A 6659-nucleotide genomic window follows, 5' to 3' on the forward strand; every position below is an offset into this window, starting at 1 on the left:
AAAAAAAAAAAAAAAAAAAAAAAAAAGATTTCACCACCAGACAGCAGCGTAAACATTAAACAATTCTCACTCTGTTTAAAGATTAAACCACATTTGATTTAAACACAGAATCGTACATAGATTCCTTTATTAAGTCATCATTAAAGCAAATGGAAATGTTTTTAGACTAAGGAATTTGACCTTCATACTATAGATGTAGCAATACATGACACCCCCTTTCAGAAAGTTGAGTGTTACAGATGGGGGGACACACTCATAAACGGTCATTTCAATTTAGTGCTTAATTTTAATCCAGAAGTGGAAGTTTCCATATGTAAGTAAAGTTTGTCACCATGTTAACTTTCACAATGTAAATTATCAACTTTCACAACACACGCTTTTACACCCTGGGGTAAGGGAAACATGGGTCATTTTGGGGGGTGTTGTGGATTGGATTAGATCTTTTTATTTCTTGGGTCCTACATGGCTCACAGCCACCACAGCCTTGATCTGCTGGGCCCAGGCAATCCTTCTGCCTCAGTTGTCCAAGTACTTGGAACCACAGGCACCTGCTACCATGCCTAGCTAATTTTTTTATTTACTGTAGAGGTGAGGTCTCGCCATGTGACTTGCTTTTTTGGGTTCATTTTGGTAAGGGAAGATGGATTAACATGAAGGAGACCAAGAGCTGTCTGGGGGCCACAAGCAAAAGACAGAAACTCACAAAAGCAGAATAAAGCCAGGGTTCAACAGTACTGCATCTGACGTTGGTGATGGGAATCTACCAGGATCCTTCAGAATCAAGAGGCATTTGTGATGGAGCTAAACACACACCCTTGACCCCATGAGGCAGAGTAGCTGAAGACGTATCTGCAAGTATTTAGAGCAGGTGCAGAAATGGCTGCTCCACCATGCCAGTGAGGCAAACCAGCAACAAACATGTATGCGTGCTGCTTTCTTAACCCTTCAAATATTTCAAGAATCTTTCCTATGGCCTGTATTAGTTGCCTGTGGCTGCTATAGCAAATTATAAACTCAGTGGCTCAAAACACAGAAATTTATTTTCTAATAGTTCTGAAGGCTAGAAGTCCTAAATTAAGGTATTAACAGGGCTATACTCCCCCTAGAGTTTCTAGAGGAGTATCCATTTTTTCCTCTTTCACCTTCTGGTCACTCCAGACATTCTGCTTAAAGATTGAAACATTTGATTTAAATGTTGAATCATACACATGTTCCTTTTAAAATTTATTGTCATTGTTATTTTTGAGTTGCTGTCTCACTCTGCTGACCAGGTTGGAGTGCAGTGGCATGTTCACAGCAACCACAGCCTCGACCTGCTGGGCTCGGGCGATCCCTCCGCCTCAGCCTTCCAAGTAGTTGGAACCACAGGCACATGCCACCATGCCTGGCTCATTTTTTGATTTACTGTAGAGACAGGGTCTTGCCAAGTTGCCCGGGCTGGTCTTGAACGCCTGGGCTCAGGCAATTCTCTCATCTCTGCCTCCCAAAGTGCTGGAATCACAAGCTTGAGCCACTGCACCCAGTTATACGATCCTTTCTTTATTAAGTCATGATGATAGCAGGATGGAAATATTTCTTAGATTAGGGAATTTGTCTTTCACACTATAGATGATACAATATATGATACCCCCTTTTAGAAAAGTGAGTGTTATAGATGGAGAACTCATGAATGATCATTTCAGTTACTCCAATCTCTGCTTTCATTTTCATGTGACCTTCTTTTTTTTCTTTGTTCTTCTCTTCTGTATCTTATAAAGACAATTGTCACTGGAGTTAGGGCTCACCCAGGTAATCTATAATGATCTCATCTCAAGACACAAATTAAATCCGCAAAGACTCCTTTTCTAAATAAGGTCACAGTCACAGGTTCCAGGTAGATGCATCTTTTGTGAGGCCACAAGTAAACCGATTGTATGGACCAAGAAATGTAGCTAAGACAAAAATTTTAGTAGTCCCAGTTAGTACAGATGTGAGGCAGGAAGGGAGGCTGTTGTAAAGGGTGTGTTTATGAAGTCAGTGCTCTGCTTGGTCTACTGGGCCTTCTGCTGGGGGACACTGGGTTCCTGACATATTCCTCAGTGTTACCTAACCAACAAGCAAGGGATTTATACACCAAATTGCCAATGAAAAATTAAAAACATTCTTGTATATTATCACTGTTTTTAGTGGTCCACGTGCATTTGCTCTTACAGTGGCCCTATGAAGACTTAGTAATAACATCACCTTTATTCTACAGATCAGGGAACAGGCCCAGAGACCTTAAAAGAAACTCTGCAAAGTCATGCAGCTAGTGAAGGGCAAAGTTGGTTTTTGAACTCATGTGTTTTGGCCACTGAGCCAATCTTTCTATCCTCTACTACCTCAGTAATTCTAACCTTATCTATTTTTGGGTCAATTAGACCAGTGTTTCCCACAATTCATTATGCAAATGAATCACCAGCCCTTTGGTTGGTGGGATATGTTACAAATATTCCAAAATGTTTCATGAACAGTGTTTCCAGTTAGGGATAGTATTCAGCTGCCTCAACTTCCCAAGTAGCTGGGACTACACCATGCTGTGCACCACCATGCTCAGCTTATTTTTTGTTCTTTGTAGAGTTGAGGTCTTGCTATGTTGACAAGGCTAGTCTCAAACTCCTGGGCTCAACTGATCCTCCCATCTTGGGATTATAGGTGTGAGTCACTGCACCTGGCTTAACTTTTAACTTTTTAAGTATTATGGAGACATCATAGTTTTATATGTTTATGGGGCACATCTAACATATACAATTTTTTTAAACATCAGAGTCTCGATCTGTTGTCCAAACTGGAGTGCAGTGGCACTCTCATGGCTCACTGCAGCTTCGAGTTCCTGGGCTCAAGCAATTCTCCCTTCTGAGCCTCCTGAGTAGCTGGGACTACAAGTGCATGCCACCATGCCTGGTTGATTTTTAAAAAACATTTTTGTAGAGATGGAGTCTTGCTATGTTGCCTAGGTTTGTCTCGAACTCCTGGGCCCAAGCAATCCTCTCACCTCAGCATTCCAAAGTGCTGAGATTGCAGTCGTGAGCCACCACAACTGGCCATGCACATGTAATATTTTGATGCAAACATATAATGTGCAATAATCAAATCCAGGTAATTGCAGTATCCATCACCTCAAGAATTTATCATTTCTTTGTGCTAGGAACATGTCAGTTTCATTCTTTTAGTTGTGCAATAAATTATTGTTGATTCTAGTCATCCTACTGTGCTATAAGATATTAGATTTTATTCCTTCTATCTAATTATATATATATATATTTAACCCAATAACCATCCGCTCTTTATCATCCACTTCCAGCCTCTGGTAACCATCATTGAATTTTACCTCCATGAGTTTTTTTTTTTCCCCTCCCACATATGAGTGAGAACATGTGATATGTGTCTCTTTTGTGCCTGGCTTATTTCACTTAACATAATTCATCCATGTTGTTGCAAATAACAGGATATCATTCTGTTCTACTGTTAAGAAAAAAGCTGAAGATGAATACTGGAAGGGCAACTAGTCATGTTTTCCATGAAGAACAATTGAATAAGACAATTTTTAAAAAGGGAAATAAAGAGGAAATATTTGGTCTCCTCTTTATTATGATATGTAATAAACCTGTATTTATCAAAATTTTGTGAACTTGGCTTGAGTCTACATAGATTCAGTCATGCATCTTTTTTTTTTTTGAGTTGGAGTCTCACTCTGTCGCCCAGACTGGAGTGCAGTGGCTGCTACCGGCCACTGCAACCTCGACCTGCTGGGCTCCAGCAATCCTTCTGTCTCAGCCTTCCAAGTAGCTGGAATTACAGGCGCGCGCTACCATGCCCGGCTAATTTTTAATTTATTGTAGACATGAGGTCTCGCCAAGTTGCCCAGGGGGTCTTGAACCCGTGGGCTCAGGCAATCCACTCACCTCAGCCTCCCAAAGTGCTGGGATTACAGACTGAGTCACCGAGCCTGACTCATGCAACCAAGTCCGACTCATGCTAAGTATGTATGCACTTAGCATTTGAGCACCTAAATAATTTTTTTAAATTACAGTAGGCCTGAAGTAGAAATAGAGGACTTCAATGTTCTACCTTCAGCAATGGAAAGACCACCCAGACAGAAAAACCGATAAAGAATCATTACACTTTAAATTGCTCAAATGCACCTGACAGACATAGAAAGAACATTTCATCAACATAATAAGCATTTTGGTCAAGCACACACCATACTCCATAAAGATCATATGGTAAGCCACAAAACAAGTTTTAACAAGTTTAAGAAGACTGACATTGTATCAATATCAGGTATCTTCCTCAACTACAGTGGTGTGAAATTAGGAATCAATAACAAAAGGAATTTTAAATTCATAAATATAAGAAAAATTACATTCTCCTGTCTAATCAATGGGTCAGTGAATAACATAAAAGTGGTATTTAAATATATCCTTAGACAAAAAGGAAAAAATGCAACATACAAAAACCTATGGAATGCATAATAAGTGGCTCCAAGAGAAGCTTATAAAAATAAATTACTACATCACAAGAAAAAAAAAATCTTAACCTAAGATTACACCTCAAGGAACAGAAAAAACAAGAACTAAGCCCAAAATTAGCAACAACAAAAATTATAAAGATTAGAGCAAAAACAAGAAAAAAAAAAAAGAAAATATCAATGAAACTACATGTTGGCTTCTTTTTGAAAATACAACCAAAATAAACAAACTTTAGCTAGATTAAGAAAAAATGAGAGGGCTGAGGATGGTGGCTCATTTTATAATTCCAACTCTTTGGGAGGCCATGGCAGGAGGATGACTTGATACTGAGTTAGAGACCAGCATGCTCTCTTATAAAAAATGTAAAAGTGAGTCTCCTGCTGTGTGCCCTGAGGCAGGCATCCATCTCCACTCTCTGCCGGTTCCTGTCCGGCCTCACCAGCTCTGGGGTGAGCAGCTGAGATAGCTCTACCTGCTGGCGATTCAAGGTAACAACACTGAAATGCGAGAAACAAGCATGAAAAAGACATAGGCCAGAGTGGTGAATGAAGGGTGATCTGAACTGTCCTTCGCAGCAGACCAGGGGCAACTGACCCTAACTGCAAACTAATTTACCAGCTTCAAAAGAAAGCTAAGCCGGGCTTGGTGGCTCAGCCTGTAATCCAGCGCCTTTGGGAGGCTGAGGTGAGTGGATTGCCTGAGCCCGCGGGTTCGACACATGCCCGGGCAGGCGAGACCTCATCTCTACAATAAATCAAAAAATCAACCGTGGTAGCATGTGCCTGCAATTCTGGCTACTTGGAAGGATGAGATGGAAGGATTGCCAGGGCCCAGCAGGTCGAGGCTGCGGTAGCCGGGAGCGGCCACTGCACTCCAGTCTGGGTGACAGAGTGAGACTCCAACTCCAAAAAAAAAAAAGAAAGCTAGAAATCAGAACTGAAAGGACATTGGACTTAAATGAAAAGTCTCAGAGTGTGCTTCATTGATTCTGTTTGTTTAATGACTTAATTCTATTCCTACTGTATTGTTCTTTTTTTCCCCCTCTTCCTTTTCTTCTCTTTTCTTCTTTCTGTAAACCACATCTTTGTATAGAGGAACAGCACACCAATAAGGTGGTTGATTAGCTTGTATGTTAACATCAGTATATGTTTTTATTTTTTTTGTATGGGAGTTGGTTCGTCTGTAGCTGTGGTCTATTGTTTTTATCTGTTTCAGTATAGGTCTCTCTCTTCATTTGTTGGCACACTCGTTTGTTTCTCCCCTTACTCTTCTATCTCTCCACCCCTCCTCTTCAACCCACTCTCTGTTCCATTCTCTTCCCTCTGCTAACCACATTTTATTTCAGGGAGTAAACCTACAACACCACTGCACGGACAGATTCCAAGGCAGTGGGAAGTGGGTTCCAGATTATCCACCCACCTGTCAGCGAATACCAAGACCTGCAGACAGATTTTGAATCACAGCTCTCCCCTTAAGTAAATCTCAAAACTGCAAAAAGGACCACCCCCAACCTACAGTGCAACTCCAGAATTGAACAAAGTAAGAGGGTATACATAAAGAATAGGAGATTGATCAAACAGAAGTAAAACCAATCCCTTTACCCCTGAATAACAGAATTAAAGAAGACAGTGACGTGGAGGGAAGGAAAAAGTAGGGAGGGGGAAAAAACCACACAAATGAAGAAAAACCAAAAGAAGAATATAAGTCTCACACGGACCCCTGGGAGATTAGACACTGGGAAAACAGATTCTGAATACAAACAATGAAGAGCCCCCAGAATGACTGGTCACATGCAACAAACCCAGACATCAAGACATTAATGGAGAGAATTAAAAAAATTGAGGAGAGACAAGAGGAAAATAGGAAGGAGCTGTTGTCAGAAATGACGGCAGTAAAGAATACTGTGATGGAAATGAACAACAGACTAATAAGCATGGAAAGCAGAATCAGCCAAGCAAAAGAAAGAATCTCAGAGCTCGAAGACCAAAACACAGAACTAACCCAAACTGTCAAAAGCATAGAAAAGAAGCTCAAAAAGACAGAACAAAACCTGCAAGAGATGAATGATCACTTCAAGAGACCAAACCTAAGAATAATTGGGCTTCCTGAGGCAGAGAGAGAAACAGAAGCCACGCTGGAACAACATTTCATGAAATCATTCAGAAACTT

The sequence above is a fragment of the Carlito syrichta genome, unplaced genomic scaffold (assembly GCF_000164805.1).
Source record: "Carlito syrichta isolate Samal-C Ts95f unplaced genomic scaffold, Tarsius_syrichta-2.0.1 Scaffold312151, whole genome shotgun sequence".
NCBI lineage: Eukaryota > Metazoa > Chordata > Mammalia > Primates > Tarsiidae > Carlito > Carlito syrichta.